We start from the raw sequence: 14,225 nt of genomic DNA on the forward strand, positions 1-14,225 counted from the left end.
GCATCTGACAAAAGCCCGATTGCTGGAATGAGCTCCACAGTGACCTTCGTGTACTTTCGGCTAAAACTATTATATTTATGCAATAACGAGTTAAACCTAGTTAATGATAATATCTCCAGATGCGAATCTTGAAAACGTGTGTGAGGTGGGATAGATCCAGTAAAAGGTTGACAATAACAAACATTAAATAATCATAAAGTATAAGCAGTAATGGAAGAGTGGCTAATAATAATTAACAATAAATGGCATTTGAGTAAATTGGAGGAGTGCTTTACCCAATAAATAATGAGCTAGGTGATTATTCCTCCTGACAATGATGAGTGACAGACGAATCTTAGAACATTCGAAATCTTCTCGGATCTGATGAAAAAGTGTAGGATAACATGAACAAGAATCTTGATAAAAAGATATTTTTTGTATCTTTTCAAAAGGGAGAGAGAGAGTATCTTTTTGCAAAGTCCTCTTATCATAATGAATATCACATGCCCCTATTAATTATCTTTTTCTTATTTATATGGGACATACCCCAATAAACCCTAGTAGTACAAATACAAAGAATATCTAATGGAATATTTTCTTTAATATCCTGTCCTAATAAAGTAGCCATTACAGCTCTTTTTACAGTGCTCGACACCGGCCATATTCTATATTTCGACCACGGGTTTCGCCATCTCCTGGTCGACCTCGGCCAACTCTTTTCTCGATACTGCTTAATCCCAAGTACTGAGACATATTTCGACCCATATAGAACCTAATGACAATCTTTACTCTCGCATTACCCGTTGATTTGACTTGACTTGACCTTTTTTCATTTTGCACGCACCATATATTTTATTTTCTTATTCGTATTTTTTTTCTATTTTGCTCTCATGGAATTCAACAGAAAAGTGTATTTATTATTTTGCAACATAATAAAGAATTAAAAATATAAATTTATTAAAAATAATAGAATACAGTACAAATTACAAATGAAAGCATACATCAAGGTACGAAATGCAAAGAACTCTTGGTTGGAAAGGTACTGCCGGGGCAAACCAAAAGTGTAAAATAAGGAGTGGATGATAATTAATCCGTCAACATCTTCAAATTTTGGTTTGCTAATACTTTAATATAGCTGCTGTAAGCTAAAGAACGTTTTTATTACTCTTCTTGCTTTCTCAAAACCGGACAGCACTCATTCAAACAAGTTGGTTTTTTTTAATCAAGTACTAACATATCCAAATTGATTTGTATTCAATAAAAAGAAAGATATAAAGCGAAAAGTTAAAAATTGTAGTCATTATGGACCGGTCCATGCATTAATAGCCGTTGAATGTAGATGAATGTGGCGGCTTCAACATCTACTATTTATATTTCATAGCATGCCTTAGTGGAATATTCAAGCTCCATAGTCACACTTCCATTATTATTGTTGTTGACCAGATGTGCTCCATTATATTATTAGGATTTTGATTTTTGCATGAGAAGTCAAAGTCGAAATTTTTTTCAACTTTCCACAGTTGTAAGTTTAAAATACCTCAACTAATAATACGAATTAATAACTCTCTTAGCCAGCCAAACCTATATAACTACGTAACATATCCTTTGTTTTCTTCACCTTTCAATCTCTAATTTAATCTCTTTGCTTGCTTCATTTTAAAATCTAGCTAGTTCAAGAAATTTGGGAGCTGTTTTATTTTTTGTAACTTGTACTAATTAAGTAAAGCCATGTTTAGAGCAATGAGTACATGACGAGGCTATAGAGGATATGAAGAATTGATTAAGGAAGAGGAGGTTTCTGCTCCAATATTAGGGAAACCAAAGTTGAGCAGAAACAGAACGGTTCCAGCTACTGCTAAATTCTTTAGCTCTTCATCCAAGAAGGTGACGTCCGAGGATAATTTCCGAGCGACTAGTCAACTAAAGAAAGCGAAAAAAGCGAGCAAGATTCACCCAATATTCAGTCTTTTTGAAACCAAGAAGAAAAACAAGGCAACTGCAAAGCCTGAATTCTCAAGGTACATTCAATATGTTAGAGAAGGAGGTTTTGGAGATGTATTGCAGACGACTTCCTTCAAATCCTAAATTCTCGATTTACAATTTTATTTTAGTTAGTACTATGTGGTTTTGTATATATACGTCATAGATTATATAGGAATGTTGGTTTGTTTGCTCTATTTCTTCTTACTTCTCTTTTTGAGAGATTATGGGATATATAGGTGTTGGTTGTTACTATATATAAGTACAAATATATTGCTGTATTGCGTGATTTTTGGACAAGGTTCAACTTGTTGGCACAATAATCCTGCAAATCCGTGATTCTTATTCAAGGTGCGAGTCCTCGTTTTAGCTGACGACCAGTTGTCTCTCTTTCCCCCAGGAAATTAACAGTCGGAATTAGAACAAGGGATGATAAATTAAAAATCTGCATTTAAATGTTGTAGCAACAAGATAAGAACAAAAAGATGACAGTTTGGTCTTGATGGATTTGAAGGTTTTGAGATATCGGCAATTCGGCATTACAAGTCTAATCTTTACAAAATAAATATGCATGCACATTTGCATGATCGCGACCATTTAATATTGCTTGATCTCCTTGTTGCCCAAATGTATGCATGTAGAGTTTAAGCATGCAGTGACAATGTAAAAAATATTTACACAGTATGATCAGTTAGAAAGTAACTATAGGCAACTCTATTTTATAGCATTAGTTATAACATAGAATAAAAAGTAAGTAACATGTTAAATTAAGCTAATCGTGTGCAAATCAATACATCGTCAATATAAGTTAGATCCATGTATTAAAGTATAGGAGTACTCCTTTGTCTATTTACCTTTGACACTTTTTCCTTTTTGTTTTATTGTAAAAAGGGAGAATTACACATAAGTATAACTAACGCACATATATTGCAATTAGGTGGCCTATATTCAACTTTGCAAAATTGCATCCCAAAAATAATAAGCTAAGATTCAACATTCAATTCCAAATAGGTTCTCGAAATCACTGTTTATTTTTTAAAAAAAATATTCAAGATTCTAATTCAATCTTTGAATCAGTAATTGTGACTCAAATATTAGTTTAACAAGCCAAATCCATTTGGGTGGGTGAAAATTAGATTTTTAAGGTAACCCACAATTGTTGAACAAACTTAAATAAGTGGGTTCAAAATTTCGAATCCGATTTTGTGAGAAATTTAGAGTGGGTATTGTTTAGACTTGTTAGAAATAGTATAAGAAGGTTGTATATAACATTTGAAGTCAATTAATGGAGATTTGGACTAGTTTTGAACAAGAATTGCAACTGAAAATCGTGAAAGAAATTCATCTACAGACGCTTCTATAAAGGTGTATAAAAGTGTATAATAGTGTGTAAGAGGTGTTTATACACCCATATACATTATTATACAACATTATACACTATTATACAAAAACTAACTTCGTCTTCTTTCTTGAACCTCTTCTGAAATTTAGCTGTACATCACTTCATATTTAATTAAGTTTTGAACTCCTCTTGATGTTTTCAATCAATTGGAGCAAAACTCAATCCAAACAGCTAACAAGCTCTAAAGACCCAGATCTAAAATTTAGCTCAAAGATTAAAGAAGAGAAATTAAAAAACTAAATAGTGAAGAGTCTCAAAAGCCACGAGGCTGCAGAGCAAAAATATTCTTAGTTTTTGTAGTAAGTTTTTCTTGTTGTAGCATCAAATAAAATGGAGAATTTGACCAACTAAATTTAACTCCATACCTTTTAGAAGCAGTGGTTGTAAGAAAACGGATTTTAAAATAATGGTTGTCAAATGATGCTTTTGGCAGTGCTTTCAAAATATGTACAATATAGGCTAGGTCGGGTAAAACTAAAAAATGTGGGCCATTTTTTTGTAATAATATGAAGTCAGGTGTATTTTCTAGTAATTCTTTCTAATATGCCTTTTTATATTTGGAAACTCTTCACCGTTAAGCTTTCCTTTTTATCCTTTGTTTACCCGAAAAACGTATAGAGTTGAATTTATACGTAGTTCTAAGGGTATGTGGTATAACTTGATACAAATCGTAAGAGTAAAATAGAAATATCGAATATTGATTGCAAAGAAAAATAAGCAAAGTTGAAAAGAAGATGATTTATGGATTAAACAAGATGAATCAATCAATGTAGCTAAAAAAGGATAACTCTTCAATATAGGAGTGTATGATCTCTCAGTTACCATGTATGTAGAAACTTGGTGCCTACAAAAATAATAACCAACCCCTTTATAATGGAGGGATCCTACTTTAGATACAATTAAAAATACATAGTGGGAGACCCATGATAAATCAGCTTTTCCATAATTCTTGCCATGATTCTCTCCCCTAGTGCGGTTGTAACGGCTCTTGTCTATGAGCTCGATATTTGACTCGAGCTCGATACCGACTCGAGCTCTCGATCTTGACTCAAGCTCGATTCTGATTCGGAGCCTTGTATTGATTCGGAGACAGTGTTGGTCGGTCTCTACCTCGTAAGCTTGATAACTTCATCATAGTTAGATTTGGATTCGAGCTCGATAATGATATCGAGCTCGACATTGATCAGTCCTTAGGGCTCGAAGTTTGATGACCTAATTTCAGATCTCAACCTGATCTTCGATCCAATGCATTACCATTTCGATCAGTTCGTACGAAGGACTAACCTGTTTTGACCGTATATAGATAATCCCCTCGTTTCTTGGTAAGGATGTAGCGAGAAACGACATAATTTTTCAACGGTACGATTAGATATATACTGACGTTTACATCGAGTCCGATCATGATGTACGTGATGGTTGACCCGTCGGTTCAGTTTACCTAGGCATTTAATGTGTTTCAGACGATGGTCGGCTATTATCAAAATTGAACCGCCATTGCTCTATCTATAAATAACCCTTTTTTCACTTTTAATCACTTTTACATCTTCAAGCTCTAAAGTTTCTAACTTTTTTCTCACACCTTCTGAATTCATTCGCAAATCTGTGATTCTTCTCTGTAAAATCTTTCTTCAAAAACTCAAAATCTTTGTTACTTCCTTCTATTCTCGATCTTTAAATCCAAAAATGGCGAAAACATCAAAAACCATTCCTCAGAAAGAAAAAAGCTTCTTCTTCACAGCCTGCCGCCGACAAAACACCGGTAGAGCCACTGCCTGAGGAATGCGTTCCTGGGGCGTGTGTTCTTACCTCTGATTTTAAGGTCGACAAAGGCTCGTCGGTTCCCGGCCGATGTGAGCCAGTATCGAGGTATATGTGTTCGATAACCGAGAGGCACCTCAAACAGCTAAAGAAAGATTGCAATTGGGAGAACGAAGAAATAGTAATCCCGTGTTTTGAAGAAGATATCACCACTTACGTGAAAGGGTTTTTAAGTGTGTATACTTACCCTTTCACATTAGGTCCCCCCGACCCTGTTATTATAGATTTCTGCCATCAATACCAGATAACCCTAGGCCAGATCCATCCTTCTTTTTGGCGGATCGTTATTTTGATCCGTTACTTCGTGAACAAAATCGAGGGGATGCCTTTCACCCTCGACCATCTCATTCGATTGTACTGCCCTCGCCTCTTTCGAGGCGGGTTAATAAAACTTCAGCGTCGGGCTACCAAGGTTCTTTTCTCGAGCATAGTCGAAGACAAGGATCGAGGCTGGATAGGAAGGTTGGTTCGAGTAAAGACTTCGGACCTAATTCCGACTGAAAAGATGCCTTTTCCCGAGGAGTAGAACATGTAGCGTAAGTGTAATTCTGTTGTTATCTCCTACTATTTTCCCCTTCATTTCTTTTCTCACCGATATCCCTCTTTTTGTGATCCAACAGTTCTTTGGATGCCCGGTGCAGTCCCCGACCTCAAGAACTGGGTACAGGATCTATATTCGACCTCCACATACGCCGAGCGCTCGTGGCATAATTTATCAAATGGCCGGTGGGAGGCCAAAAATCACGGTAATCCTCTTTCTCGTATCTTTGGTAGTTTGAACGGGATGCTTTCCATATATTTAAATCAATTTTCCTGTATGTAGGTGTGGGCAAAGATGCAGTTTTGAGGTCTTCATCCGTCGAGGAAGAGGCTTCGGCCTCTGATCCAAAGTCAGTGAAGGATAATAAGAGAAAAAGGGCCTCCGCTTCCGAAGATCCAAAACCAAAGACGAGGATGGCTCATAAGCCGAGGAAGAATACCATTCCTTTGACCGTAGAATTAGTTCTGCATCTAAGGGATGAAGACGAAGAAGAAGAAGAAGAAGAAAACGACGGGTCCGTGCTGGTGGCCCAAATGAAGAAAACCATCGATGGCCCAAAGGCAGCTGAATCGATGGTGATTTATAAAGCTCCGCTTCAGACTGAGCAGATATTGGAGGAAGGTTCGGGAAGAGTCCCCGAATCATTATAGATTAAGTATACTTCCCACCGAAGTCAACAAACTGTGGGTATATCGGAAGGGGCCGATCATGAAGCTGTCCGAACTGAGGAGAACGTCCCAAGCGGAAGGGGCCGATCATGAAGCTGTCCGAACTGAGGAGAACGTCCCAAGCGAGTCACTTAGGGCAATAGTAATTGGAGACTCGCTCACTCTCCCTACCTTTTCCGAAGGGGCAATTCGGGAATCCCAAGCTTTGGGGGCCCTCGAGATGAGCCGGTCTCATGAAGGGGAGGACCCCTTCTGTGATTTGTTTACTGGAATCGAGGACGCTGCTGGCCCTAGTGATGTGTCGGGCCTTTTCTGCGAAGTGCAGCAAGCTCTGAATCGGGTAAGCTTTAACTCTCTTCGTTGATATTAATTTTATATTTGCTATTCTTTTCTAACTTCTTTTCTTCTTTCTTCGCAGGTCATGGAGGTTCATCGAGAAGCATGTTCTCGGTCTTGAGCTGAGCTGCATCCGTTCGAGGCCGACCTACGACGGGTTACGGAGGAGAGGAACGCCCTCAGACTCCTTTCCGGGCAAAGAGAAGAAGAAATCAAAGGCCTTCGAGCTGAGTTGGCCAAGGCTCATCAAGACCAGACCGACCTGACCGAGCAGGTAATGATAATATTAAGAACTCATGGGTTTGATTCAGGATTGGAGGCTAATATTTCGATCTCACAGCTGCAGCAGAAACTCGAGACGGTCGGGCAGCTTCGTGAGGAAGTTGATATAATAAGGGCAGAGACCATGGGAACAGGGGGCCTCGGATACTGTTGAATTATTCTAAGTTAGTCGGATACTGTTGAATCATTCTAAGTTAGTCGGATACTGTTGAATTATTCTAAGTTAGCACGATCAAAGGTTGACTCATTAAAAACCTTGCCGAAAAACCCATTTGGGATAAAACCGGTCTAAGGGAAAAAGAGTGCAATGCGTGCTTTCAGACCTAGGGCTTCGTGTTGAATGATCCATCCTTGTTCCTGATCGAACTCCTACAAGGGTTAGTTTTGAAATATTAACGAACATGGGAGAGTCGTACCATAGCATAGTATCATTTTAGGTATGACACATTCCAATTGCTTGGTAGTTATTTGTCGTTTATAATACCAAGCTTGTAGGATCCTTTACCGATGTTTTCGAGAACCTCATACGGTCCTTCCCAGTTTGGACCCAGTTTTCTTTCATTTCGATTTCGGGTGCTGAGGGTGACTTTCCTTAGCACTAAGTCTCCAATTTTAAAATGACGAAGATTGGTTCTTCGATTATAGTATCTTTCGATCCGCTGCTTTTGGGCGGCCAATTAGACGAGAGCAACTTCTCGTTTTTCATCCAATAATTCGAGGCTAGTATTCATAGCCTCGTGATTTGAATCTTCTGTTGTATATCGAAACCTGGCACTGGGTTCCCCGGCTTCGACTAGGATCAAGGCTTCAGAACCATATACTAAGGAAAACGGGGTTGCCCCCGTACTAGATTTTTTGATGTTGTTCGATATGCCTAAAGAACTTCGGGTAGAATTTCTCTCCATTTTCCCTTAGCGTCGTTCAACTTTTTCTTTAGGTTTTGAATGATAGTCTTGTTTGTCGATTCGGCCTGTTCGTTCCCACTAGGGTGATACGGTATTGATAATATCCTTTTTATTTTGTGGTCTTCGAGGAATTTCGTCACTTTGCTGCTGATAAATTGTTTACCATTATCACATACTATTTCGGCGGGCATCCCAAATCGACATACGATATGATCCGAGATTAAGTCTATAACCTCTTTCTCCCTTATTTTTTCGAACGCCTGTGCTTCAACCCATTTAGAGAAATAGTCAGTCATAAATAAAATGAACTTAGCTTTACCTAGGGCCGATGGCAGAGGTCCGACGATATCTATTCCCCATTTCATGAATGGCCATGGGGATAAGACTGAGTGAAGTTGCTCTCCGGGCTGATGGATTATCGGTGAAAACCTTTGACATTTGTCATATTTTCGAACAAACTCCTTTGCATCTTTGTCCATATCGATCCAATAATATGCTGCTCTGATTATTTTTCGGACTAATGAGTCGGCACCAGAATGATTTCCACAAGTACCCTCGTGAATCTCACATAGGATGTAGTCAGTGTCTCCTGGACCTAAGCATACTGCCAATAGTCCATCGAATGTCCTCGGTATAATATTCCATCTGCAGTCAATGTGAATCGGGCAACTTTGGTTCATTGGGCCCTCGAATTTTTAGGGCCCGATATGAGCTTTCTGTTCTCCAAATATTCAATATACTTATTCCTCCAATCCCAGATAAAGCTTGTAGAATTTATCTCTGTATGACCTTTCTCGATCATGGATATCGAGAGTTGAACGACAGTCCCCGAGCTTATCTCATCTTCCCCGACCGATGATCCCAAATTTGCAAGTGCATCGGCCTTACTGTTTTGTTCTCGGGGTACATGCTATAAAGTCCACTCTTTGAAACGACGCAAAGTTACTTGTAGTTTGTCCAAATACCTTTGCATTCTATCCTCTCGAAATTCGAAGGTTTTGTTTACTTGATTTACCAACAGTAAAGAGTCACACTTGGCTTCAATGACTTCTGCTCCCAAGCTTTTAACTAGCTCGAGACCTGCAATCATGGCCTCATACTCGGCCTCGTTATTAGTCAACCTAGTAGTTTTGATAGATTGCCTAATAGTGCTACCCGTAGGTGGATTTAAGATGATGCCTAGCTCAGATCCCTTCACGTTCGAAGCCCCGTCTGTGAAAAGGGTCCATACCCCCGATGATGTACCGTATTTCAACAAGAGTTCCTTTTCGACTTCGGGTACGAGGGTTGGCGTGAAATCGGCCCCGAAGTCCGCTAAAATTTGAGACTTGATGGACGTCCGGGGTTGATATTCGATATCATACCCATTGAGTTTGATGGCCCATTTGGCTAATCGACTTGATAGTTCGGGCTTGTGCAAAATATTACGAAGTAGGTAAGTGGTTAGTTCACATATGGGGTGGCACTGAAAGTATGGTCTTAACTTTCTAGAGGCGCTTATCAGTGCAAGTTTCAATTTCTCTAAGTATGGATATCTAGTTTCTACTTCCCCTAAGGTTCGACTCACATAATAAATGGAAAATTGCGTACCTTGCTCTTCTCGAACTAGGACACCACTTACCGTGATTTCCGATACTGCCAAGTACAAGAAAGTTTCTCGTCTGCTTTTTTAGTATGAAGCAGTGATGGGCTTGATAGATATTGCTTCAATTCCTCTAATGCCTGTTGGCATTCCGAGGTCTAGGTAAAATCGTTCTTCTTTTTGAGTAGAGAGAAAAATCTGTGAGTTCGATCTGATGACCTTGAAATGAATCGACCTAAGGCAGAAATCCGTCACGTTAGCCTCTGCACGACCTTTACATTGTCCACGATGGCGATGTCTTCGATAGCCTTGATTTTATCGGGGTTGATATCGATCCCCCGATTCGATACCATGAAGCCGAGGAACTTGCCCGAACCGACCCCGAAAGCACATTTCTCGGGGTTGAGCTTCATGTTGTATTTCCTTAAAATCTCGAATGTTTCTTGCAAATGAGCCAAATGGTCCTCTGCGCGCAGGGACTTAACTAGCATGTCATCAATATAAACTTCCATTGATTTACCTATTTGTTCCTCGAACATTTTATTTACTAGGCGTTGGTAAGTAGCTCCTGCATTTTTTAGCCCGAAGGGCATCACATTATAATAATATGTTCCATACTTGGTGACAAATGAAGTCTTTTCCTGGTCTTTCGGGTTCATTTGGATTTGATTATACCCGGAATAGGCATCGAGAAAAGTAAGGACCTCGTGGTCGGCCGTGGCATCGATCATGCGATCGATGTTGGGCAGCATAAAAGAATTTTTGGGGCACGCTTTGTTTAAATCCTTATAATCTACACACATTCTAAGTTTGTTCCCTTTTTTAGGGACTATAACTACATTGGCTAACCATTCAGGATATTTCACCTCCCGAAAGGACCCTAATTTTAAGAAGTTTAGTTACCTCGTCCTTTATGAATGTGTGCTTTACCTTAGACTGGGTCTTCTCTTTTGCTTCACCGATTTGAACCTAGGGTCCAGGCTTAGCCGATGCATCGTTATATCCGGTGTGATCCCTGTTATATCTAAATGGGACCAAGCAAAACAATCTATGTTATCGATAAAAAATTGAATAAGACATTTCCTGAGTTCGGGGGTTAATCCCATTCCTAGGTATAATTTTCGTTCGGGCAAATGCTCGATTAGTATGACTTGATCCAATTCTTCAATCGTTGATTGGGTGGTGTCGGAAGCATCGGGAACTACGAAGGATCGAGGGATCCTTTGATCATCATCTTCATCGATCTTCTGATTTTCTAGTTGGGTTGAGGCTGACGTCTGTGATTGCTATTTGGCATTTCATTCCCCTTTTGAGTCCGACCCCTTTGTTGACAAAAGTGAGGATATCGGAATTGCTTCTTCGACGGCAAACATTTCTCTCGCGACCGGTTGTTCTCTGTACACTATTTTGACTCCCTTCGATGTTGGGAATTTAAGAACCTGGTGTAGGGTCGAAGGTACAGTTCTCATGTTATGGATCCATGGCCTTCCAAAAAGGTCGTTGTACCTCATGTCGCCTTCGATTATGTGGAACTTCATTTCCTAGATGGTCCCGACCATATTTATTGGCAGAATTATCTCGCCTTTGGTGGTTTCACATGCCATATTGAATCCGTTTAGAACCAGGGTTGCAGGTTCGAACTGATCCTGTAGACCGAGCTGTTCTACAACCTTCGATCTAATAATGTTGGCCGAGCTACCTAGATCAATTAACACACGCTTAACTTTAGTTTTATCCATAAGTATGGATATTGCCAGTGCATCGTTATGAGGTTGCATGACTCCTTCTGCATCTTCATCATTAAAGGAAAATGTTCCTATGGGTGCGTAATCCTGAGTTCGAGGTCGATTTTCTCTCGTAACCGATATCTTAGTGCGTTTAAGCATCGGCCCTTGAGGGGTATCGATGCCACCGATGATCATGTGGATGATGTGCTGTGGTTCTTCCTGTTTGTTTTGTTTGCTGAAATCCCTATTTTTGAAATGGTTTTTGGCCATGTCGCTTAAACATTCTCGAAGGTGCCCTTTATTGAATAACTGGGCTACCTCATCTCTTAGTTGCCTGCAATCTCCCGTTCTGTGGCCATGGGTGCCATGATATTCGCACATTTGATTGGGATTCCTCTGGGCAGGATCGATTTTCAAGGGTCGAGGCCATTTAGTGTCTTTGATGCATCCGATATCTAACATGATGGCGGATGCATCAATGCTGAAGTTATACTTCGATAATCGTGGCACTTCCTTAGGTCCGATAGGCCTGTCGAACCTATTTCTGTTCATCATCCCCCGAGACCCTTGACCTCAATCACTTTTTTTGTTGCCTTGTCCGGGGTTACGTCTCGATTCATTGATTCTGTGGTTTCCACTATACGGTCGGTATCGGTCCCTGATCGGACCTTGTTCTCGATTGATATCCCTTCTAGCAGCGTGTTCAGACCCCAACTGATCGTCTTCGACTCTAATTTTTGATTGGTACCAATTATGCACGTCGGCCCAGGTAATAGCTGGGCACTCAGTCAGGTTATGCTTCAACTGCCGTGAAGCTGTCGAACTTCATTCGTTCAAACCTTGAGTGAAATCCTGAATAGCCCAATCGTCTGTGAGTGGTGGCAGATCCATTCGTTCCATTTGAAAACGAGATACGAATTACCTTAGCATCTCGTTATCCTTTTGTCTTACCTTGAACAGGTCCGACTCCCTGGTCTCGACCTTTATGGCCCCGACGTGTGCTTTTACGAAGGAATCTGCAAGCATAGCAAAAGAATCAATAGAATTAGATGGTAAATTGTGATACTATATCATTACTCCCTTTGCCAGGGTTTCATCAAATTTCTTCAATAATATGGATTCGATTTCATCGTTCTCTAGGTCGTTCCCTTTGATGGCACATGTGTAAGAGGTGAAATGTTCGTTGGGGTTGGTAGTTCCGTTATATTTTGGAATCTCGGGCATTCGAAATTTCTTTGGGATCGGTTTAGGAGCCACGCTTGGGGGGAAAGGCTTTTGTACAAATTTTTTGGAATCTAATCCTTTCAATATCGGTGGTTCCCCCGGGATCTGATCAACCCTGGAGTTATATATTTTCACCTTTTGTCATTTGCCTCGATCCTCCTTTCACCTGATTTTATTCGTTTGGTCAGTTCTTCGAACATCTTAGCAATTTCGGGATTAGTCCCCAACTCTTGCTCATTTGACCTTACTATAGCTGGTTCCGTTCTGTGGGCGATTTATCGGGGTGGACTGGGCTCCGGCCTACTCGGTATCTGGGTTTGACTCTGTAACTGAGCTATTGCTGCCTGTTGAGATTGCAAAATTTCGAAAATCATGCACAAGCTGACACCGTTTTCTTCGACGTTATGGGTATCTCGAGCTGCAGATCGAGTGCTACCATGAATGCTATTTTCAGGTTCAGAATGTAGGTTTGCCTCAATGGCCACATGCAAATTAACGTCTAATGGCACTTCGACTCGAGCCTCAACGGCGTCGACAAGCGGCCTTTCGGTCCTGGGCGTCAAGTTGTTGTTCTCATCTTGAAGACCAGCTTCGTTGTCGATAGGTAAGGCCATTTAATTGATAGTTAGTCGTTGCTAATCTGAAATCAAAGACACTTCCGGAAACAAGCGTAAAATGACGTGTTTTGCGGATTTGTATCAAATAACCACTGTTATCCTTAGCCCCACGGTGGGCGCCAAACTGTTTACCCGAAAAATGGATAGAGTTAAATTTGTACGTAGTTCTAAGGGTATATGGTATAACTTGACACAAATCATAAGAGTAAAATAGAAATATCGAATATTGATTGCAAAGAAAAGTAAGCAAAGTTGGAAAGAAGATGATTTATGGATTAAGCAAGATGAATCAATCAATGTAGCTAAAAAAGGATAATTCTTCAATATAGGAGTGTATGATCTCTTAGTTATCATGTATGTAGAAACTTAGTGCCTACAAAAATAATAACCAACCCCTTTATATTGGAGGGATCCTACTTTAGATACAATCAAAAATATATAGTGGGAGACCCATGATAAATCAGTTTTTCCATAATTCTTGCGAGGATTCTCTCCCCTAGTGCGGTTGCAACGACTCTTGTCTATGAGCTCGATATTTGACTCGAGCTCGATACCGACTCGAGTTCTCGATCTTGACTCGAGTTCAATTCTGATTTGGAGTCTTATATTGATTCGGGGACAGTGTTGGTCGGTCTCTGCCTCGTAAGCTCGATAACTTCATCATAGTTCGATTTGGATTCGAGCTCGATAATGATATCGAGTTCGACATTGATCGGTCCCTAGGGCTCGAAACTTGATGACCTGACTTCGGACCTCAACCCGATCTTCGATCCAATGCATTACCATTTCGACCAATTCGTACGAAGGACCAACCAATTTTGACCGTATACATCCTTAATCACATGTACTTATAATCATAAAAATATCATGATATATTCAAGATAGTTATAATGTTACTTTTGGTATGTGCCAAAAGCTTCTTTTCTTTTTGACATTAGATTGAAAATTTTACACACTTATTAGTATACTGAAACATTATAATATGCATCAGATCTTACGTTTTTTGGGTAAAAGAATTCAATAAAAAAACAAAAAAAACAGTATATACTCGAACGGCTGTTTCACCAACAGAATGGGTAGTCCTTGGGAAATAATGGCGAAAGATAATTATCTGACGTAAGCTAACGAACTTTCAATCAATAATTTTTGTATTCTCTAAAGGGG

The sequence above is a fragment of the Nicotiana tomentosiformis genome, chromosome 2, assembly GCF_000390325.3.
Source record: "Nicotiana tomentosiformis chromosome 2, ASM39032v3, whole genome shotgun sequence".
Classification (NCBI taxonomy): Eukaryota; Viridiplantae; Streptophyta; class Magnoliopsida; order Solanales; family Solanaceae; genus Nicotiana; species Nicotiana tomentosiformis.